Below are 25,021 nucleotides of genomic sequence, written 5' to 3'. Positions count from 1 at the left end.
ACAACAAGCAGCGACAAGCGCAGGGAAGCAAAAATTGAATTACCCGTAGATAGCGGTGTATAACACTCAACTGCTTTCATAAAAAAAAAAAAAAAAAAAATTAATGCACAAAGAAAGTTGGTAATTTATGCGCACTTTTTTTTTTTTTGAAGGTTACCGCTTACCCTTTCTGAATGAGCGGCACGTGCTTGAGCTCTCTTGGGACTGTAGGATCTCCAGACACTATTTTGTTTTCTACGTTTGGTCGTTTTTTTTTCTTCATGCCGCGTCTTTTTTTCATTTCGCTTTTGGAGCATGTTTTCTTTTTCAACGAACCACGATCATTACAGGAAACATGAGACGAAAAGGTCGCAGGGAACGCAAATAAAGACAATAACACAGGACATAATGCGCATCGAGACTTGAAAATTTGGGAAATCCAATCTGCCACAGTGAGCTCGAGCACAAGAAGTTGTGCCACGGCGAGGTGGCGAACAGGGGTGGGGAAATGTTGAAAATCCTTAATCTATCCCTTGTTTCACACTAAGTTCCATCGCGGTGGATGGTGACGTCTATTACGTTGTCCTTGTGTGCGTGATTCGTTTAACCGGCAATACCAAACGCGGGAAAAAAAACAAAAAAAAACGACGAGTGTCATGACGGTATCTTTGGCGCAGCGTATTGGACCTTTCGAATTGTAGGGACGACAGCGGTCGGACTTAATGCGAAAGAGGGTGTTGTGGAAGAGAAAACATAGCTCTTTTATGGCAGTCGTCTCCTAAATTGATCAAGCTTCACAGTCAACGAAAGCAGCAACTTACCAATGTACAGCAGGACACGCGCGGACACACAAATGCACCAAGAAGCGATTGAAGATTTGCATGAGCATGTGCATTTTTTGTCACAAACACACACACACACACACACACACACACACACACACACACACACACACACACACACACGCACGCACGCACGCATGCACGCACGCACGCACGCACGCACGCATACATACATATATATATATATATATATATATATATATATATATATATATATATATATAACGAAGTGGAGAACTCACGGTGAAAAACAACAAACAGAGGAAGTTTAATCGACAGTTTCGCCGAGAGACTCGGCTTCGTCAGGAGATGACATTCAAGTGCGGGCATATCGCTGCGGCAAAAAAAGTCAGAGCTAAGGGGCGAAAGAAAAAAAAAAAAAAAAAAAAAAGGAAAAGGGTGTAGGCTAAGTACGCGTTTCTAAATAGTAAATAACTTGAGCTGAGCCCGCTCCTCCTTCAGGGCGGCGAAATACAAAGTGCGCTTGAACGCTCACAGCAGTGGCCACAATAGGTCGTGGACGGCGACGTCTTCTTGGCTGATGGCTCCCAACGCGCCAATGCATCCCCGCGACGGTCACCCCTGGGGCGCCGCGCGTGTCAAGAAAACCGAAAATTCAAAGAATCGCAAAAACATGTTTGCCCTGTCTTTCAACTTAAAAAAAAAAAAAAAAAAAAAAAAAAAAAGAGAGAGGGTGTGGTATTTGGGGGGGGGGGGGGCGATGAATGAGGGTACGTTTCTGAGCTGTGATTAGTGAGACATGAAGCGCGCATGTAAGAGAAAAGCACGGGAACAGCACGGTACCATAGAAAATAACATTCACAATATAGGGGTCTCAATAGAATAATCACGTGGTCCAATTCCAGTCGAAAATACAGTACCACCATGAAAGGGTAGTCTAGGTTAATGCTCTTATTGATGCAAGTGTTCCTGGACTCTCGTTTATTCCTTTTTCTATAGTATTGAATTTGTATATGAGGTATGACTCTCGCTGTTCGCGCTCCCGGTTTGATCTAAATCCTGTTTCCAGTAATGTCACGGATAGTTCGTCGAAAGAATGCTTTGGGAGACGGAGATGTTTTGAAAGAGGAAGGCCTGGATTAGTTTTAGAGTGAGATTTGTGATTGTTAAAGCGTAGTCTAAACGTTGTCTCGGTCTGTCCTACGTATTGCATTTTGCATACTCTACACTCTAGCAAGTACACTACATTTGAAGAGTTGCATGTCAGTTCCCCTTTAATTTTCATAGAGTATTTATAACTGAGAAGAAAAAACCCTTAGTGAAAACAGCAACAATGGACGATTTATTCTTCGACGTTTCGGTCGGAGTCCGGCCTTCGTCAGGAAGCTTCCTGACGAAGGCCGGACTCCGGCCGAAACGTCGAAGAATAAATCGTCCGTTGTTGCTGTTTTCACTAAGGGTTTTTTCTTCTCAGTTATATACCCACGCCTTCGGCCTCCCGCCACCATGCCCGTTATATATATATATAAGTCGCTTTCGCGAAACACTGCGCAAACATTCTACAGAAAAAGGCGCGGCTAAAAGCGTATTGGCGCCAACGCTTCTTTTAAGTATGCACTCATTTGAACCCAAAGAAACGTCCGTCAAATTGGATCGCTTTGGTCACGTAGAAAAATAAAACGATTTACAACTTGACAATTTAACGACTTAGACAAAGGAAGACCACCACAAATAACACGTCTAAACAAATTATCCCGACTGGTACGCTCGCATGAGGAGGCCCACACGAAAACTGCGAAAACAGGATGCAGCCTCTAGATGAAAAATTGTGAACAGTATTATACTTGGAGAGGGTACTACAGCTTGGCGACAAAAAGAAATTACGAACAGTAACGACGAAAATAATCCCTGGAGAAGGGGAACAAGAGGAAAAAAGGGTGAAACGAAAATCTCCAAACACAGCTAGGTGACTGGTGCGCGACCGAAAAAATCCGCCTGGTCCAGGTATCGAACCCGGGACCTCGCCATTTTCAGTGGAGCGCTCTACCGACTGAGCTAACCAGGGGTTCGATACCCGGACCAAGCGGATTTTTTCGGTCGTGCACCAGTCACCTACCTGTGTCCAGATATTTATGTTTGCCCTTTCCTTTGTTCCTCTTGTTTCTCTTCTCCAGGGATTATTTTCGTCGTTCTTGTACAGCTCGCTTGCACCTTTGCATTTAATTGCATTATAATCATAAGAATAGTAGCTCGTGCGAAAATTCACGAATGGTGACAACCGTTCTGTGTTGTTTTCTCGCGGAGCTTGTCAGTTTCCTACCCCCATAAAGAAGCGTTGTCCCGGTAGTGCTTTAAAAGTACACTCAAATAGCGAGTAGATAGAGAGGTCATTTTGAAAAACAGCGCGAATACCACACGGACAAGAAGAAGGAACACACAGGACGAGGCGCTGACTATCAACTGTCTATTCAGAACATATACATAGACATTCACGCGAGGACGGCTTCTTCTTTTTCCTCTTCCAGTCATTCGCCATTAAGCACGTAACATTGTAAATCATATCAATTTAAAACACACATTGATGTCTTCCATGAATTCGCCGGGTGACCGGCACTCTTCAACTAAGACTTTCTTTTGAAATGGTGCTTAAGATAACATGGGTCTTCTCAATTGCGCTAAACTTAAGATAAAAAAAAATTACTCACATCGCAGGAGCTTCACATTGAGCTTCCACAAATCCCCCGAAAGATCGGGCCTTCTTTACTTTTTTTTTCACTTGAAAACCAGACAGAAGAAATGTAATTGACCGAGTAACTGTGTACGAGGCAAATCAAATTCGACGAAAAAAAAAAAAATCCGATCCAGCCTAGCATGGCTGACTCCTCGAAAGTAAGTGTACTTCATGCCGCCTATGCGTGGCACACTAGTAGCAACACCCTCTAAGTCATATTTTTCAACAATATTATTTAAAGCTCCAAGACTTCAATTACTCTTGGGCGTCACATCGGACCAATCATTTCTACTACATACACAATTAGAATCGCCCCAAAGCATAATAATCTGAGTACACAAACATACTTGATTAATTAAAGAAAAAGCGGCGTTCATCCGCCCTGTTAGGTGCATATAAACACATTATATGCCATTTAAGGACGAACGCATCTAAGTCGCACATAAGAAACCTGCTAGATGGGAATAGCGAGACAGAGTGGACGGCAGAACCGATAGATTTTTTTAGAAACAAGCTGCATCCCGCAGACAAACCAACAGCGTGACTTAGGCATACCTCATGACGAGCCAGGAGCGGATGCAACGTATTGTCTGTATTGCACTCGCTCTAACTTCAGTGACCCGGATAGCGACTATGTCAAAATCATGCTCAGTGAACAGCTGATAGAGCAGCAGTTGCCGACGCTTAGCCACAAGTCCCCGGACGTTAAGCATAGCGACACGAAGGGAACTTTTAAGTGTTACTGTCATCGAGCTAGTCAAAGACTTACAGCATGGCTCCCACCTATTGGCACGCCAGAAAGGTAGCCGCTGTAGCCCCTGAACGTCACTGCGACTTCGCGTCGCCTTGGGGAAGCGACGACGCGCCAGCGCGGTGTTATTTCTTTTCCAATATTTTTACACGCCTGACCCTATTAAATGCCTCCCCTCTTGCCCGCGGCCGTAAGGCGCCAGTGCTCCGGCTGCTCGAGAGGCTCGATGGTAATCTTTAACGACTTGCTTAACCGCCGCTTGGCAGTCTCGTCGTCGGTGTCCATTTCGTTCCCGTTGTCCTCAACCAGTGCAGTGTCCTCTTCGTTCGTGGCGGATACCTCCTGCGCTGTCATCTTCTCGTCGCGTTCAGCCTGGTCGCCGCTACGCACCCCCGATATTAAGGACCGCGGTAAAGGCCTGGTTTCGTTGACTGTTGAGAATGCCGCTGGTCTCGACGCTTGCTGCTGGGGTGTCCCGTAGGAGAAGCACTATAGTCAACGGCGTCGCCGCCTCCTCCGCTTGTCCTTCGTCCATGACGTCGGTCGTGCTCTCGTCATCGGGAACTTGACTGGCGGCGGCTCGGGCGTAGGTTGGCACGCAGTCGCGGGTCTCCTGTCGGAACGTACGACACTTTTCACAACTCGGTACCTTGCAATCGCGTCGCCTGTGTGCCCGAGCCCGGGTACTACCACAAGCACGGTTCCGCCTTGGAAACGAAGCTGGTGAGGTGGAGACTTCGCCGTCACGTTGTCCCGAAGAACCGGCCGAACGAAAGCAGTGTTGGAATCACCGTCCGTCAGGCCCTCGATCCGCCACTTCTAATGAGCGACTCTTTTTACTTCGCCAAAAGGTTCGAAGGTTCGACGGATGGCTTCGACAAGCATGTCTAAAGCCACCCAGTGAACCCTAACCTTCAACTATAGTTGAAGGTTAGGGTTCTGCGGCCAAAGAGAAAAGTTTCTGAAGGCAGGAAACCTAGAGGTGAAAAACTATTTCTCTCTGGTCATCAAACCCAATAAGTGGTATACCACTTATTGGGTTTGATGACCAGAGAGAAATAGTTTTTCACCTCTAGGTTTCCTGCCTTCAGAAACTTTTCTCTTTGGCCGCAGCAGTCTGGAGATTTAACAGCCAGACGTGCCCCATTTTGAACGCACCTAGGCCTGCCTCGTCATCCCGGATACCCGCCTATCGAAGAAGCCCGATGAAATATTCGACACGGTATCAGGTCGTCCCCGAGTGTCGGCGTGCACCACAAGGCCGAACTTGGTCGCTTCGTCTGATGGAAAAGTTGGCAGGGTGACAGCGTAATCAATGGGTACATCGCCGCTAACGGCTTCCCCGCGGCTGAATGCCGCAGTTATCGCACTCGCTGAGGAGCAAGCTATCGCGCGTCCGTCCCCTATCGCGTCAGGAGGCCGAATCCCAGAGCTCCACCGCACCTTTGGCAACCTGTTTTGACGATTCGTTTTTCGCGAGACCCGATAAAGTTTCGCGTCGTGCGCATAGGCATTTCCAGCGATGTGCACGACGTCGTGCGTATGGCACAACGAGGTAGAGGGGCTTAGAGTGATAAACCGGAAGTTCGGAAGTGGCACCCCCCCGGTTGCCGCCATATTTTACGCAAATGTGACCACTCGTCACGTGACCTCCCAAGAGCCGTGACGTCACAGGTAAGATGGCAGCGGCCAGAGCTGGCGGATGCGAGTTTGTTCGGTGCGTGGTAGCCGTGATGTGCAGCTGCTTTCCGACGACTTCGGGTTTCTTCGTGCTCGCTGACGCAGGTATAATGTGAAAATGTGAAGGAATGAGACTTTATACCGTTCTTGCGCAAGATCGCTCTGGATCATCTGGATATTAACGCCTGTGAGACAGCATCAGCTCTGCATCGCCGTACCGGTGCTTGGATTCCGGGATGTGTCCGAGGATCGATAGAACTTTGAGTGCTTTTAACATGAAATTTTCGCATTCTCTTAGCTTTGTTTGAACGTTGAAATATCTGAGAATCTACGCGAAATGTATACGTCGCGTTAGGGCCTAAGGGAAGTTGTTTCAGCCCTCCGTCACCTAACAACCATAGCAACTTTTAGCGGGGAAGCTCCTGCGATTTTAACCTTTTGTGCTAATCCACGATTCTACATTCGATCGCTTTTCTTCCTTTTTTTTTTTTGTGTGTGTGTGTGTGAGTGCGAAGTGCACCCTTATTTTCAGCTACGTGGTTGGCGTTTTATTGAGTATGGGGAAGAATAAATCGTTGCAGGCACCTGCTTCAAAGCTATTCGACTTGCTATATGAACAACTGTTTTGGTGCATGCATAGGTTAACTGCGCATTTTTTCTGTTTTGTAGGATTTATTGCAGCTATACTCTTTTCCATCAAGAGTGCGTTGTATTAGTCGGTCAATTATTTAATTGTTCTAATTACCTGGATAAGATGATTCATATTTGTGTTCATCCCTTGCCTGGACAGCAGTCTTGTTGAAAAATGTTGACTACCATTCTTTCGGTCTCTTCAATAGACTCTTTTTAAAAGTGTGGGCTGTCTATACTTCGCATCACCGTAACTTGGAAAAGGCCAACCGCCACAGCACCCTCGAGCCAATCAGAGAGACGGAGCGAAGGTGTGTGACAAATTTGTGCAGACGAGCACTCTGGTGATATGCTGTCATGTGCCTCTCTCCAATGTGTGTATTGACTCACCGAGACCGTAGCCTTTGCCGTCTGCCAAATTCTGATGAAACAAATTACAGTATAGCTACTACTGTATTTACCCCAGGCTTTCATACTTTGGGTATTTGTTCGACAAGAATGTTATGTCCGCCATCCCTGTGAATTCGGCTCAGCACCTATTGGACTCGAATGCTGCATTGGCGTTCGACATGAACTGGGGCTCATTCGTGTGCTTAGCGCCGAAAAAAATGGTGACGGTTGTGTTGCTTGATAAGGTTCTGCAAAGGGTCTATTGTGTCATACATATAGGAAGTGTCATGCTATATAACAATGCATCAACACATACTATTAAACTATATGCTCAGAGGTGTGTTTGTTTTTCCAATTAACAAGTTACAGCAGTGTGCTTTAATGCTATTATCATGTGTGTAGCTTTAAGTATCCTCTCTGCAATGCCTACGAAGGCCCCTGGAAGGAATAAATTAATAAATAACATTTTCACATCACTGGAGTTGGTTTTCGGATGCACCACATGTTCAGGAAAGGTTGAACGAGTGCAGGCCCTTGCAAGAAGTCTGCCAGTCTGGTATGACCCCTTAATTAATATTGAAGGGTCAGAGAAGAGAGTGTCCTCGTAAGGTCCAGAGCGTGCAATTAGAGCACTGCACGGGCTGGAATTTCTAGGCCCGGCCCGACCCGGCCCGGTAGAGACACGGCCCGGGCCCGGCCCGAGCCCGACCCGGCCCGGAAGAGACACGGCCCGGGCCCGGCCCGAGCCCGACAGAATTGTTAATTTCAAGGCCCCGCCCGACCCGGCCCGATGGCTGTACCCCGAAACAACCCATTTCCTTTTGAACCCGTCCTGTTTCGACCCGCTCCCGAAACGAGCTCCCCATTTGAACCCGTCCTGTTTCGACCCATTCTTTAAACACCCTTCCCATATGAACCCGTCCCGTTTCGACCAGTTCCTTAAACGCCCTTCTCGTTTGAATTTGTCCTGTTTCGACCCATTCCCTAAACGCCCTTCTTATTTGCACCAGTTTCCGAAACACCCTTTGCGTTTGAACGCGTCCCGTTTCAACCTACTTTTATAAGGCCCTGCACATCGCAACGTCTTCGCAAAAAGTCTCCATCATTCTAAGCCTGGTCTGCGCACCTTTTCTGTTTAAGAATATGTTCTGAAGTAGCTTTACATGTCAACGCGTTCTTAAAATATACAACCCTTTCAGGCAAGCTTAAGTTTAATATATCCCTAGTTAACCCCTTAAACGTTTTTTTCAAGATGGTTTCAAAAACGTGCAAGCGCGGAACGGACTATGTACACTGCGCGACACTGATACCGCAAACACGACGTTGGCGCTTTTTTCGAATTTTACTTCGAAATGGTTTTAGTAGGCACCAAAGTATACCGCTTAGGTCTGTGGCCCAGATGAGCACTTCTAAAGACACTAATATTTTTGAAAACAGCGTTTTGATTCTATGAGATAAGCATAAAAACACGACGATCCCTTGTTCGCGCTAATATAGTGTCGCGCTCTGTGCAATAAGGGAGTCTTAGAATAACGTACTGAAGCACTTTGGGCAAGCTAAAATTAGCATCGCCATAAGTTTTACATCGCAACGCTATTTTTACGGTACCTAAAGCGCTTGCGTACGTTTTTCTAAATCTTCCTAATAGTGAACTAGATATTTTTGAGAGCGATGAATCAGACAGGTTGACAAGCATATGACTGGGACTTTATTTTGTTTACAATTTATAACACAACCCTCGCTCACACGGAAAAAGCTTGAAGGCTTTCTAGCTTCAAGATGCCTTTTAGTTATTATTTCTAACGACGCTGTAGTGAATTTGCACTTCGATTTTTCAGTATTCAATAAACCTAAAAGATTAATGGGCAAACTTCTTGCTATCAACAACAATTTATGATTTACGGCACAAAGTTGCCCAGGCACGGCCCGGGCCGGCCCGGGCCGGCGCGGCCCGAGAACTTTTTTGTTCAAGCCCGAGCCCGGCCCGGGCCCGAGAAAATACGTGCTACCCGGCCCGAGCCCGGCCCGCGGGCCGGGCCGGGCTCGGGCTGGCCCGGGCCCGTGCAGTGCTCTACGTGCAATGGACACAATTCTCGGTGTGTAGACTCTCAAGGCATGAAGGCAAGCGGAAATATGTTTATCTGGTTAGTGTATCAAATATGTTTATTTCCACTTGATTACATAATTATTGATTCTTAGTAAATAGTTCCATAACGAGTTCTTTCTGCGACAGTCTCGTGTCAGGCGTTCAGTCGTAGTACCTGTGGACCTTGTTGTCGGATGACGCTCCTGGCACGTCGGTGTTCAGTTTGGTCGAGTGGCAACTTTGACCGACTGATGCTGTCTTGTAATCATACGTCATGTGCACTGAAGCTGCAGGGCTTGCTTCTAATCCGAAAATTTTCCTGGTAGTTTTCGGCATCAATGTCGCAAGCTCGGGCATGTATTGCTTACGTGACTGTGCCTTTTGCTGCACCGTTGACTTGAAAGCTGGCAACAATTTTTGTTTGCTATCCAAGTCTGGTGATGCTTGCAGTTCACTTTTGAGAGCAACCAACCATTCTATTCCTTCAAGTCACTCAGGGGCATTCTCCCTCAAAGTTGGAAATTGTGTGCTTCGTGGAGTGGACACAGAAAATTGGTGTCAGCAAATTTTTAGGTATTGTCCTTGGACGACAACCGACACCAAATCCACTGTCACTGCATCGCCGCTCACCTGCTTTGTCGTGCTTACCTCTTGTTGAGGTGATGGACATGAGGAGCTTTGGGGTAATCAGGGATTCAGAATCTTCGATTCAGCACCTTCGGCATCAGGGACAAAGGTCGCCGAAGGTAATCCTTAATCTCCCGTGGTCGCTCCTCGAGACGTAATCGAAGGTCGTTTGGCACGAACCCTCGCCGACCAATTCATTGGTACGGGCTGCTTTGGTAGATATGGTCGGCTTCATGCAGTGGTAGCAAAGTGGTTTTCGGTCGCACATTCGCATCACCTACGTTTTCCTCGGTGTACTTTGTTGAGCACAGTCCTACACACGATGTCGGGAATGCTTCGGCGTTAGAGTGTCTCATTGAATTGGCATTGAATACCAAGGGGCAGCTGGTGGCGGTCGTCGTGCCATTGTGGTGCAAGTTGCCCTTGGTTTGTCAGATGCCGCTTCGCTCGCAGAAGTCTTGGTTGAAATACCTGTCAAACTTGTTCCGAAACAATCTCGGCAATCAAAATAAAAGCCGGGCAACCGATGGCAGGAAGTAGCTTCCTGATCTCCTCCCAGACAACGTCGTAGGGGATGTCGTGGATGCCTGGGAGGCTGGCTTCGAAGTAGTAGCTGGACAACTCGAGTGTCGAGACGCCGGGAAGTTGTTCATAGTGGCAGGCTCGGGCATGCAGTGCACATTCCATGTTGGAAGCCTCAGTGATATGAACACTTCAACTGTTGTTGGGGGGTTGCGGACAAGGCTGCCGAAGGTGTTGTCCCTCACGTGAGGCGCATGGGATTCTTAGGTTCTTGTCTTCTGTAGCATCAAGGTCGGCGTGGGCGTGGGCGCTCGATCAAGCGCAAAACATCCTCCATGAGTTCGGTGGCGCTCTCATTGGGGCAGTGTGCTGGGCAGAATCAAGAATGCGGCTCTCTTTCGTTGATGTTGGCTGACGGATGCGCGCTTCAGCTTGATCTTGCAAACTTCCCATGACGTTAAGGAGGATCCATGGTTCTCAGACCAGCGCCGGCAGTTGCTTCCATGAGAAGTATAGGTTCTGCAGGAGCCGGTTGTCTGTCCACCCAATGTGGCGGGCGACACTGTCATATTGTTCAATCCAGTCCTTGACGTCTTCATACAGCTTGCGTGGAAAAGCGTCGGAGTGTGATTTGCGACGGGCATGCAAACAATGGTGGGAGGGGACACGGTTTGCTGCTACAGGTTTGTCATTGTTGGCTTAGTCAGGTTCGGATTTTCTGACAGGAGACTGAATTCCGGTGGTTTTTCCTGGTAGCAGCAACTGGCTCGGATTTCAGGTGCTTCGTGGTGTATTTCTGAGGTTACTCCTTGTGGTACTCGGTCGTCTTGCGGTTGTTCTGCCAGGCTCGGGTCAGGACTTTGCCTACGGCTCGACAGGGGTATAAGACGCAGAATAGTCCGCCAGCCGTGTCCCATTATCGGGTAACTCGGCTGAAGAGCCGCCGGGTTCACACAGAGTGAAGGGCTACGGGTAAAGTGCCCAGCACCTCCACCTGAACATACGATTACAGCTGAGCATGACCTGCAGTGTCCCAGAATAGTGAATATTGATAGAAGATAAAACTGGAACAAGGATCCGTGACAGTATAACAAAACTAGCACAAGAGAATCTATCCTGACCACTGAAGAAGCTGCATTGCTTTAGTGGCATTCTGTCCGAATATATCCTCTCCTTCGGGGTTTGGCGACTGCCGTGGACGAACTGAACTGAAATGGATGTGGGACCACTTTTCTGGTAATGAGCCACTGCAGACTGTTGCTACAAAGCGGCGTGAGCTGGGTACGTAACACGCTCGGTGAAATGTCCGGACAGCTTGCAATAGGCAGCCGGCAATGGCCAGGCGGCGCCACGAGAGCACTGCATTCAGCGCCACAAGCGGAGGCGTCTCTGTTATTGGGGCGGCCAGTTTCCCCGTCGGGCCTTTGCGAGCGGCGGCGACTCTGATTTCAGCAGTCCCCGTGTGTACCTGCGTCCCTGGTTCTTTTATGCGGTTTTTTAATCGGGAGCCTTGTTAGGTCCAAGTGCTGAGAGAATACTCTAGAGTCGTCATTTGGACACGTTTGAGTTGTCTTCACTACTTGTGGCCGTCAGGCGCCCGATCGGTCTGTGCTTGGCTCGTTTCCCAGGAAGTGACACAATACAACAAATGGGTTTATTGTACATCCCGGTTGCCCGTCTTCGAAAGCCGGCACTCAGGACCCGCCGACCTTAGTTGTCTCCCGTCGTTCAGAGCTCACAGTCGGAGCCCGTGTCCAGGCCTGCGGATCGCCCTTCCCACGCCAGCGCTGCGTAGGCTAGCTGTTCTGGGCTATCACTGCCAGAGTCTCGCTACGGAACCACTCCGGGATCGTCATGGACTAGGCCAGTATGGTCAGGGTTCGCCGCTTCCGTCGGTCCTGATCCGAACTTCGCTGGTGGAATGCTCCCGGGAATCGCCATGGGCCAGACCAGCCAGAACGGCCCTATCGTTCCTGCCCGGCCCCAGCCTTGCGCAGCAGGCTCCTCGCCGGCTGGCCCCCGCTCGCGCCTCGCTCGGCCGTCCTCTCCTCCCGACGCCCACACACACTAGAATAAAATTTGGGTAATTAGAACCAAACTCTGCATGCTACAGAACCGTACGCACATTGCAAAGCCTGGTGTAAAATGGCGACAGGCAACGAAGTGTACGCGTAAGAAGGGTATTTACGTTTCGCATGAGATTTCTCTATCCTGCTTTCTGCATGCCGTCACAATTGTTACCAGACAGCATTAAATTTGGTTGCTGAAAGAAACAAAATTTTGTGCTACGAAAATCTATTATTTAAAAACTAGCAGGTTTGGAAGGTTTTGGTTGCGACTACGCGTGCCGAACGGCATGCATTAGGAGTGCCGGAACGGACCGACGAGCCTTTCGCTTGAAGACCTGATCGCCCGATTCTCGACGCCACAGCGAAGCAACAATCGCCCCGATCGTTCCTATCGTATTTCCCTAATGTGGCTGTCAAAGCGACTCGTAATACAACTTGTATAAATATGTTATTTTGCCGAGTAATCCGCAAAATGAGTTCGTCCGACCACTTTCCAAGCCTGCACATGTATTTCCGTTCACTTCCCTCCCAACAGTTTCTGTAAAATTCACTTACTTGTTGCGTCGCACTGCAGTATTCCACTTCTGTCGCCTTGTCGCTTCCCAACATCTCGAAGGGAAGCCGGGGAAGCGGTGAAGTTTGATCCTTGAGTAACCCTCACGACTGTGGCCGTCTTTCATGCAGCAATAGCAATGTTTATTTTTTGGAAGAACTCCACGAGTAGGCGAGATGTCACAGGAACCCGGTGAGGTTATAAAGACGTGAAGTTGGGACTTCCTTTTATGAAAAACGGATTCAAAAACACTCACGCCGATCCGAAATGCAACGTTCACACGTGGTTTCTGGATGCGCCCGCCCGCAGCCCCCGCGACCCGCGTAGTCCTGGCCTACCCAGTTTCTTTATTTTGCTGCCGCTAGATGGCGCAACGTGTAGCGCCAAACTGCACTGCAGGTTGCCTATTCCCGTAACGAGTGTGGATGAAACGTTTGTGTGGACGGAACGTGCGACTGACCAGCGGGATCAATACCAACTGCCACACCTGTGCTCCGTGAAAGTGCACGTCTACGCCGGAACAATTTCGGAAGCAGCACAGTATCACCTAAAGCATGGCACAGGAACTACCAGCTTGAAGGCAGCTCTTCGGTGCGCCGCACACCTGTGCTCCGTGAAAGTGCACTTCTACGCCGGAACAATTTGTAAGCAGCACAGCATCATTCAGCACGGCACGGGAACTACCAGCTTCAAGGCAGCATTCCGGTGCGCCGCACAACCGAAGTGAGCCCTCGGTCATTTGATCGAAGCTGCACCACGATTGCACACCGCCAAGCACGACTCACGCAATTTCCGTCGCTAAACTATGTATCCAAATATATTGCACACGCTTCACTGCAAACCTCGAAGATTCCGATGGTCAACGAGAGCACAGAAACGTCGCCTTAAATTTTATCCTAGCGGTATCCGAATCAATCCGAGGTCCGAGCAACGTAGGTCAGATTGTCTCTTCCGTGGCAATATCCCGGTCGGTCACCAGCGAAATGCACACAGTTTCTCCGTATTTTCACGTTATACCTACGTCAAATACCACGCTGAACTCTGAACTCGCTTTCGACCGGCCTCATATGACGGCTTCCGCGTCTGAAATCAACTCGCCGAGACGAACGACAACCAACAAAGCATCCGACAAGCTCCGGCCCAGCTGGGGCCAGCCGCTGCATGGGCGCTGCCATCTTTCCTGTGACGTCACGTATTTGGTTTGGTCATGTGACGTGTGGTCAAATTTGCGTACAATGGCAGCCTCCTTATGGGGGTCACTTTCGAGTGCAGACCGGAACCCCGGTTTATCGCTCTAAGCCCCTCTACCTCGTTGGTATGGCATCACTCTTTTATATATATATATTTTTTTTTCTTTTTTTTTTGGGGGGGGGGGGGGGGGCGTTGTCTTACTTCAATCCTTTTCCACGGTCCATTGGCTCACATAGGACTGTCGGCGGCCGCCACTGCTGCCGGGGCTCTTGAGAACTGTATGCACTGCACATTACCGTGATGGCCCAAATCCGCCACACGAGGAAAATCTATGACCGCAAAAACAAGGCGAGGAAAGTAGTATCCGGAGAGTCGGTATCATGGTATTCAACGTTGTGTGACGACAAACAAATCGGCTCACCCTTTCTAAGTATCCATGCGTACCCAATGAAATACTTATAGAACTTGATAACCACAAGAGTTTTGTTGTTGGGTATTTCCATGTCAATTGATACAGAGATGCTCCTGCTCCTATTCTGTATATTTCTGTAAAATGCATACCATATAAAAGTCATGTTCTTGGGAGCACCCAGCTCTACAGTCAAGGTCTTTCACAAAACGCAGGCCAAATCGTTCATCCGAAAAGCACGTATCGCAGAGAAAGAGAGTTGATGCAATACTATTAGTTCTTGCAAAGGGCAAATGTAGAAAACAAAAAAAGTGATATAATTATATTAATAATTATTTAACAATTAAATATATCATTAAAAAGTTTAAAGGTACCATTTTAATTAAAAACATGGCGGACCTAATTGCGAACTAGTAAGTCCGTCAATATTAGAGAGATACAAGGCATGTGCACCCTTTAACGGGGCTCCGTAAATTGCATCCAATTTAGACGTGTTAAAACAAAAAGAGGGGGAAAAAAAGGGGGGGGGGGGTTGGAGTCGAACGCAAGGAAACGCAGATATAAAAAAAGGGTGGGGGGGAGGTGACACAAGGAAGCACAAATATAAAGCTAAACCAGGGACACCATAACTTTTTACACCTTACCGTCGGGCAGCACCGCTGTGTGTACAGCCTTTGCCGGTTCTAGAAAATGCCTCTTTGAAGCCGACGATGTGCAACAAAGCCACTCTAACGAAGATAAGCTAGCTTAATTTCAGTAAAGGTTCGTTGTAGTGTTTCTCTTTTGGGGATCATACACTACTAAATATGTTGCCATCACAATTGAGTTCAAGTCACTGTAAACGGTGTAAGAGAATTTTAAGAAAACAAAATGTGGACTTTTCTGAAATATGGACATGCAATTTTGCCTTATTTGGAAAAATATGCTGCGTTTCTGCATTAATGGCACAACTAAAATAACGGTTAAGCATGGTTTTCTTATATATTAGTAGTATGAACTTAAATATGATCATTCTGATATATTTTGCGTTTTTTTTTGTAAGAAGTAATTTGTTGGTTAATAATATGGGAATATTCCTTTAAAACGTGTTTATTTGGCGTGTCTCGTAAACAGGTTTGCACAGAAATATTTTATTGTAATTTGTAATGCTCTATGCGCATGTCGTGAACCTTTCACATATTAAGCTGAAAAAATTGTTACAACGTGCATGTTTGGGTGTGAAATTGACGGCTCTCGATGTACCATAGCGGAACCTTGGTAATCTTCCCGCCTTGGGCCTCGAAATGTTATATCTCCGGAACAAAATTAGCTAAATGTCCCTCCCAAAACCATTAGTTTAACATTTATGTTTCGCATAAATGTTAAAAAAAAGATATGACCTGGACCATCATTGCACAATCTGACGTGGAAACACCGTACCCCAATACACAAACAGGCAACACATATTTTTATTGTCGAATTAGTTCGCATCCGGTTGAGCCAACTCAACAGCAACCAGAAAACATGATCCCATAACAAAACTAAGACGAAACTATACAAAACTGCCATTTAAGGAAGCCATCCTCTCAGACGTAATCAAAGGAACATCATTTCGATTTCGAACGCCGCCGCTTCAAAGAGAGATCGACGAATGACGGACAGCGATTTACTCCAACGTGCGGGGAAGCAGCGGGAAAGTTTGAATAAAATAAATGGATGAAAACAGAAATGTGCCAGAAAAGAGAAATACGGATCGGAAGATTTGATCGAGATTTCGGTCGCTCTTCTTTATTCTCCTGTGTTTCTCCCGATCGAAAACGCAGAAACGCAGCAAGAGACGTGTCTTCGTCGAGATCAGTATAGTCTTCTCAACATTATATTCCTTGTAATATATTGAAATAAATATACCTGCGCGGGTGTGTGTACGTGGAGGGGAGAGGAGATAAAGGATGGGGGAAAGGAAAGAGGGATGAACCAGGAAGAGCTGGATTAAAGCTTCCCCTAGGATGACACGCAGAAGGATCTAGATGGATTCACCGCAGACGCTCTGCGAGAACACATCAAGTCCCCCCCCCCCTCCCCCCCCCAAAAAAAAAAATAAAATAAAATAGAATAAGCTAACATGGGGCAAACTGGCAACTCCGATTTACGTTGAAGGCAAAATGAAAACAAAAAACGTTAAATGACTCGCCGCAGAAAAAAGAAAAAAAAGTTAACAGAAATTTTGACTAAATCCTAGCTGCCATGGACGATTTCAATATTCTCTTTGTTTTTTTTTCTTCTTTACTTCTTTATTTTACTGTCGGCTTTTAGATGACATCTACAAAAGGGGCGAAGAGGAGACGTGGTATGAGTTTAGGTATCCGAGAACAGCAAACGCACGCCTTTCTTTTATCTATCTTGGAATTTGCGTTCGCCACGCGCTCTCGCTTCGTTCGGAAGCAGGGATCTTCTTCTCCAGACTCAAGCGGCGGGGCTCATCCGAAAGCAGTGTGCCTTCAAAGTGGCTTAGAAAGCGGTCGATTTTTTTTTACTCGTGACGCTATTGGAAGGGTTTAAACCGCGAATCGAGTTAAGTCAATTTCTAAGCAAGCGACGTTGAGCGCTCGTTTTACTTTACGGCCTGTGCATCTAGCCAGAATGGGTTAGTTTTTTCTTTTTTTTAAATATTTCTTTCGTCAGTTCTGCTTAAACCTGTTAATGGTGACACGGGGGGACGGTAGGCTGTTCGACGTTTTGTAGTGGTGGAAGATTGGTTATGATAAGAGCGCTTCCAATTAAATTCGACACCTTTTCTTTCGTTTCTCGCGTGACAGGTCTGTCATTTTCGTGCACACTTATTGAAGTTGCATTAGGGTATAGCAGAATAGGCGTAATGCTTGAAACCGCACCGTTTCGCAGTGGGGTCTAGGCCACTTCATCGACAGCCAACGCGTCGGCGGTCTGTTCGTCGAATAGGACATTGCGATAAACTGTAATTGACCTCCAGTGTGCTCTTTCGTTTTGGACATAAAAATTGAGACGTTTACAAATTTCTGCAATGCGAAATTAGAGCGCATCTCTTGAGGTATTTTGATTTTACAATATGCCGACAACGCAGGAGGAGGAGGGGGAGGGTACGAAGGAGAATGAGGAGGACGATGGGAGAAGGAGGGGGAAGAGGTTCAGGAGGAGGAGAAGGGGAGAAAGAGGAGGAGGGGAGAGTCGTATGACCCTCCCCTGTTCCTCCTCCTCCCATCCTCCTCCCATCCGCCTCCTCCTCTCTTCCTCGTCACAATTATACATGCCCCCTCCTCCGCACCTTCCCCTCCTCCTTCTACGTATCCTCCCATCCTCCTCCTCCGTACCCTCCGCTCTTCCTCCTCCACATCCTGCACTCCTCCCAGTTTAACCGCTAAATTTAGCGGGAAATCGAATTGGTGTTGAGGTCACGCCCTTACAAAAATATGTATGGACACTCCTAGGACGTTCTATAGAGCAACGTCCATAGGCAGAACATAATGCATCTATAGGCAGACCACGACTGCTGTTTCCTTCGTGAAGACCTCCTATGGCTGTCCTATAGAGTATTGGCCAACGGACGTTCTATGGACGTCCTATTCTATAGACGATGTGGGGTCATCCTATACCCTCTGTATAGGAAGACACCAGATAGAGTCCATAGAAACTCTATAGGATGTCTACACAGGGACTTTACGGTGTCTATAGGGCGCCTGCAGAGAACCCATACGAGGTCTACAAGGAGTCCCAAGGGGGACCACAGAGAAGCCATACAGGGTCTACACAGGGTCCCCATGGGGTTTGCAGAAAAGCCATACAAGGTCTACAGGGAGCCCCTACAGGGTCCGTAGAGAAGCCACTCAGTCTGCAGGGGGTCCGCTACGGGGTCCGCACCGTACACCCGCCGGCAATTGGGAGTTTTCGTAGACCGCGTTGCCCCCTCCGCTAAGCGTTCCGCAACGAAGAAGTTGCTACTGCGCCTGCGCACCGATAGCCTTGACTGTGGAGTTCCCGCTATCGTAGCGGGTTGCGGAGGGCCTTGCGAGACGGCGAAAACGATCTACGAAAACTCCCTAATATGAAGGTGAATACCTTACCTGGTTTCTTGCCTGTTTTACGGCTCCCTAAAGCTACATTAACTCTCAGCGTCTCGAATGGTACGTGGCTTGGGGTCAAAACTTTGCGTTCTAGCCCTCTTCTGGAACAGAGCTTGTTTCAAAACTTGCAGGAGCGTCAAAAGCAAGAAGAGGGCTGTTCACCTTCATATCGCTCACGAGTGTACAGTTTCCTGATGTGAAAAAAAAATACGTAAGGCTCTGATACCGCTCGTGTATAGCATAACTATAATTACTTACGCGTCGCGCGCAGACCCAGCCTATTACCGCTGTTCTACGACGATCATCCAGATTACCGCCATTTTTATAGACGCTTTACACACGCGCCAGATTACAGCCGCCATGCTGACCTTCTCTTGTCTTACCGAGATGTCGAGCCACTGAGGCGGGTGTTGACAAGCCTCCACAAAGGTCAATGCTGGGAGAAGGACATTATAGGGAGTATTCACTGGACGCCATATTTGTGGGTGCTGTTTAGAGCGCATGCTCAGAACGAGCTCAAATAAATATGCTGCTAAGACCGACACTCTTGATGGTGCAGAATGCACGTTGCAAAAGAACTGTGGAAGCTCGCCATCAGCACGCGCTCAGCATTCGCGCACACAGCTATGGCCGCCAGTGAATACTCCCTATAGAATGCGAAAACCTGGTCTGTTGCGGTAATGACCAAGTGAAGTGAACGGAATAAGAGGAAACAAAAACTGAAGGTCGGTTATGGCGGCGCCCACGCACAACCGCTGTAAAGCGTCTATAGGCACCAGTGCGCCCCTTATGGGTCGTGAAAGTTGCGAATATCTACGGGGGCCGCAGAGACCCACATACACCTACCTCCCACTGAGGAAGAAAAGAATTTTTCCGGTAGATACTAAGCACTTCCATCTTCACAATAATTATGCCCTGAGCTTGGATATTCTTCCAGACATCAATGTAAGATATTGATCCCCGGCGCTTAATTAACAACTCTTTAACTCGGACACCTCGCTATACCCAAAGAAAACGTCTACCCGGCATCACTTTATTAATGTACCAATATATAGCTCACACCATAGAGAAACAATAGGATATCCATAGACTGACCAGGACCATAGCATGGAACTAGGAAGGAATGAAAAACGTTTTGCTTCGAAGAGATCCCTATAGCGTTGTTGTGGCCGTTCTATGGCAAACCAGTGGTACATAAACTGTCTAAGAACTGTCTACAGCAAGGGTGGCCAGGCTGGCCTGGCCTAAGAGCCGCAAACAAAATCGCGGAACTTCCAAGAGCCGCGGGAAGGGGGGGGGGTGCAAACTTGACTTTTGTTTAGAGTCTGACTGTGCGTATGAGGCACAAGGATGTACGACTGTACGTATGGGAGTACAAGGCTGCCAAACTGCAAGCAGCAGTGTGCTTTATTCTGAAATCTTTTCTTTTTTTTCCTGGGGAAACGCAGAGAGTGGCGAAAGGGGGGGGGGGGGGGGGAGGGGGGGGTCTCCTTACGAGGGATCCGCGAGCCGCACTTGGACCAGCAAAGAGCCGCATGCGGCTCGCGAGCCGCGGTTTGGCCACCCCTGTGCTACAGGAATCCATGGGATGGACAAGGGGTAATAGAACGGCCAAGGTATGGACATAGGACGTCCATACATATTTTTGTAGGGACGTGACGGCAATTTTCCGGCTAAATCTTGCGGAGAAACTGAATTTGTTTATGGGTGACGTGACACGAAGTCATGTGACGTGATTCTCGCCGCGAGATTTAACGGGGAAACTGAATTAGCGGTAAGGTCATGCGGCGTCGGTTATACCGCGAAATTCAGCGGGGTTACGCCGACGCTCAGAGCGACGGCGACGGCGACGCCGATATACGCGGAAACGGGCGCCTAAGAGCTGCACTCTAAAAATTACCGCATCTCCACGTGGTGAAGGATGTTGATTGGGGCGAAGCTCGGGTGGTGCTGATGATACTGATTTTGGTCATAGGTAGTGCTGATGGTGCCTTTTTCATTCATGTCAGTAGAAGAAAGTGTGGTTTTCTTCGTTTTCGTTTTGTAAGAAGACAGATGGGATGGCAACTCAGAACCCCCTACTTTTTTTTTTCTTCTTTTTCTTGATACTGATTTTGGTCACAGGTAGCGCTGATGGTGCCGTTTTCATTCCTACCAGCAGAAGAATGTGTGGTTTTCTTCTTTTTTTTTTTTTAAGAAGACAGATGGGATGGCATCTCAGAGCCCCCTATTTTGTGTTCTTTTTAATTTTTTTGTTTTTTTCTTTTTGCTCTCGCTGCTGAACTCATGAGCAGGGGCACGCCGGACGGCGGACGGACATACGGACATGGCTAGCCCCTAAGGAGCTTCGCCCCTAAAAACGTGCCTCTTTTGCGCGTTCACGGCACAGTGGGAGACGGTCGTCGGGCTTGTATCCCTGGGGCGCGGGTGAACCTACGCGGCCCACCTATTCACGACGATTGGCGGCGAGAGTCTGCGGCGGCCCAGCACAGATTAACCCATTTGGCCCACCCGTTCACGCCGCTTCGCGGCGACAGTCTGCGATGACTCATTACAGAAAGTAACAACGAAGAGGAGCAAAAGGACGATCCCGAGATGACACATTTCTCAACTTGTCTCAATGTTTCGTCCCGTCTTCGCCCTCTTGTGATTTTTCTTCCAGTCTTGTAACCTAACAAGAGCGAACTACTCCAAACACAAACAAAAATGTAGGTCCAAACATTAGAAGAAACCACAAATTTTGACCTCGGACTGTCAGTCAACTCACTCGACGATTCGCACTTCGACAGGTTGCCCCTTCCGACAAGTTGCCCTTCGACGTATCGCCCTATTACAAATTACCCTATTCGAAGGACGGGCCCTCGACGAGTCGGATTTCGACGAGTTGGCCGGATCCCTTCGCGGTGACGCTTTAGCGTGATGTAGGTGGGCAGCTTCCAAAGCAAAAATACGAGTGCGTCTACGCCATCGCGTAGCCTATGTTTGCTAGCCGAATGCGCCTCCGGATCTCAACAGTGGTGAGTACCGAAGGCGAAGAGGAGGGGGCGTCGGTCCCGAAAGGTCGTGCGCATGCGCGGGAGCAACAGGGTGCCGACTAAGGTGGCGGTGGTGGCGGGCGAAGCAGGGGACAGTTATCTCACAGGGGACGTAGCAATTGACGCCACCGTGCGTTCTAATGGCGGATGGCCATGCTATTCCCGGAGGAGGTTCCTACTCAGAGTAAATCAGATTAAATCAATTCACTCGATGTCACACCTTAAAATCACACGACAACCGGGGCTGGGTCAAGAAGTGGCTCAAGAGAAAACAGAAACGAGGGTCTCAGCCCCCACGCACTTCGTGACACGATTTATAGCGTATAAAAAGACAGACATAGAAACGGAATAGTCAAATAATAATAATTAAAAAAAAACACCAAAGACATAAATACGTACAAAATTTACGTATTAAAATATATGCAGAAGAATGAAGCATGCTCATCGAATGAAACAGAGGCTTCCAAGCCGTCGAAAAACAAAATCTTTGGCGGCGCCAAAGTTTTTTTTTTCGGCGGCTTCGTACCTTTTGTTCCGTGCCATCAATACGGTTCTGCATACTTTCGAATATTTTTTTGCTTCTTCGAAGACCTCTTAAGATGACTAAAAGTTCCCTGCAGTATATACGATAACAAATATGCACACATATATACCTGGTGTTTTTCGGAACGCAAGGTGCCGCTTTGTTCTTTAATCTCTGTTAATTTGTTTTGTCATTTTTTTTTTACAGAAACAGAATTACGTTTGAAAATTTCACAAGGTAAAATCCACGACCTCAATCCACATTCGGTGAACCTTCGAGCTTTATATTTGCAGCCGCTGAATTTTCCGGTTTCATTTTGCGTCATGAGAAACACAGTTAGATGCCTTTCACGTGCGCCAGATTACAGCCGCCGTTGCTGAACTTCTCTTGTCTTAAGGCCGATTCAGACACTAGTGTTTGAGTGCGTTGGACTGCGTTGCGTCGGGAACCGAAAGCGAGTCACAGGCACATCTGTGCTTGGTATGAAGCGTGGAATCCAATTCAAGGAATCATCTTCGCACGCGATACAAGCAGCAGGGATGTCCTGGTTTCTCGCTGCCGCAACGCAGTCAACCGCAGTCAAACGCAACTGTCTGAACCAGGCTTTACCAAGATACCGAGCCACTGAGGCGGGCGTTGACATGCCTCCGCAAAGGCCACTGCTGGAGGGAAAGACACAGTAGAATCTAAAATGACAGTAACCTGTCCTGCTATGGTAGTGATGAAGTGAAGTAAACAGAATAAGAGAACACAAATACTGAAGGTAGGCTATTTTCGGCGCCCGTACACTGCAACTGCACAGCGCCTGTATACCAAATCGACGTACCTCCATGATTTAAAAGCTTTAGGGAACCGTTCTTCCACATCCGATACGGTAAGGTGGGCTCTCCGGGACGAACTGCGCATGCGTCAGTCTTCTGCGATAGCACATGCGCACTTCGCACCGGAAGGCCCATAGCACCGTATCGGATGTACAAGGACGGTTTCCCAAGACTCCCTATTATGTCCGACCCCAGCCGACGCTATGGATCTGAAGGATTCAATCAAGCAGCGCTCCAAAAGTGCATCGTCACGGCGCTCGTTTTCCTCGCGCGTTCGCTGTCACCGGCTAAACCGATCGCGAGCGGACAAAAGCTCAAGAACTTGGGGCATGCATAGATTCTGCGCGATTGGTTAAGCCGGCGATAGAGAACTCGGAATAGACGACTGCCGTGACCATGGCGCTCTCTGGTCGACTTGATGGGGTCGTGGCATTAACTGCGGTCGGACGTATAATGAGAAACGGAGTACTTGAAACGCATTTCTTCCATTACCATGGAGCTTGGTCACTCGAATGCCCCCAAAAGACAGTTGGCGGGCCCTCCGACCACGCGCCGTCTTTACGTGGAGAAGATCCATTCGCGAAAGTCTGGAACAACAGAGCACGTCGCCGGCCGAGAATAGCCCTTCCGACGGGTTCACGCGACGACACAGGGAGGAAGGAGGAGATAATAGAGGAATGAGGAGGTGGGACGATAGATAGAAAGATGGCGTACGGCGGTCCTTTTACCAAACCCCCCCCCCCCTCCCCTTTTCCTCCCGCCCTCTCCAGTACTATCCTTTCTCACTTATCATCTGATTACCGGAAAAGGGGGACCGAATCCTCTTTGGCGTAGCTTATATTGCGTCGCTCTGTAATATCGACTCCCGTCTGGTCCTCGCCAGCAAGCTAGACTCCGCTGCACCTGACGATGAACCGCTGCGGACGCTACGAGCCATTTCAGCCAATCCAATGTAGTGTGTATATCACGTGACTTCTCGAGGACGAGCAGAGGCTTGCTGAAAGTGTTGTCACGTGATACGTTTGCACCATTAGATAGGCTGCAGTGAATTGCTCGCAACATCTGCCGCGGTCCATCCTTGTCTAAGACGGACCTTTCCTTACCTCTTTCATTTCCTTTCTGTATCTCCGTCTTTTTTTTTTCCCCTCACCTATCACGGTCATTTTTCTTCTCCCGCCGCCACCCTTTATTTTTTCGTTTTCTTTTCTTGGTGCGTGTACCAAGGCTTATCAGAGGAGGCATTCCAAAGGACACATTGTGGAAGCAGCCAGCCAGCCTAGTCGACTAACTTAGGTGGACGGTGTTCAGATAAATGCGTTCGGGGCCTGCCTATGGCAGTAGACCCAATTAATTTTCGTGCGCCCACTCCTCGGAGCCAGCTACGTTGAGTGGGGGCGAGCAACAGCAGCTACAGAGTGCTGCGGTTATACGGCTGATTTGGATTTCTTCCTTTTTTATTTCTATATTTGCGGTCGAGGAGCCTGGATATTGTGGTCAATCGCGCGGGAGCAATTGGGGAGGCGACCGACATGAGAGCTTCTTATACGCGGTTGTGACAACGAAGGCTTTTGATCTCGTGGCCGAGAGCATAGACACCTTATTGTTCTTGATGACATTAACCGCTGCGCCGCCTTTGGGTCGGTCTGTGCATAAACAATCCGCGCAGTATGATTGGGAGACGTTATTGCGATTGGTATTTTCGGAAAGTACGAGTGCATAGTGCTGTTCATATTGTTACTGTGGCACCTTATTGTGCTACTTCACCCTCATCGCCGTTTTCGTGTTTATTTCCTTATTTTTTTTCCTACGCTTGCGCCGTTTCTGAATATTTTTTTTAAAAATTTATTTGAATACCTATTGCTCCATGGTACATCCCAGTAGGAGGAGCATTTAACACTGAAGTAAAAATTGTTCTACGGCCTAAACAAAAAAATCAAAGTAACGCAAAACATTTTTAATTATACAACACGTATTTTTAACAATATGCAGGTGTTCCAACTCGTAGTTAAAAATAAACCAGAAACACAAAGAGCTTATTGCTGAATGAAGCATATCATGAGGTAGAATACTAACTAGATAAGCTGGCACTTCCTTCCAAAGCAATAATGTTCTAAAAAAGTGATTTCTTAAAAAAAAATGTCTGCA

At 47.9% G+C, this 25,021-nt stretch overlaps 1 non-coding gene across 1 annotated transcript; it reads right to left on the bottom strand.

Annotated features, from left to right (window-relative positions):
- Positions 1-2,774: 2,774 nt before the first annotated feature.
- Positions 2,775-2,847, bottom strand: Trnaf-gaa. The gene has a single exon. It is a non-coding gene; the product is annotated as a tRNA-Phe (tRNA).
- Positions 2,848-25,021: the final 22,174 nt, after the last annotated feature.

Source organism: Ixodes scapularis, unplaced genomic scaffold (genome assembly GCF_016920785.2).
Source record: "Ixodes scapularis isolate PalLabHiFi unplaced genomic scaffold, ASM1692078v2 PGA_scaffold7__128_contigs__length_106722199, whole genome shotgun sequence".
Taxonomy (NCBI): domain Eukaryota; kingdom Metazoa; phylum Arthropoda; class Arachnida; order Ixodida; family Ixodidae; genus Ixodes; species Ixodes scapularis.
The sequence above is the reverse complement of the archived record's forward strand: the minus strand, read 5'-3'. Positions and strand labels throughout refer to the sequence as shown.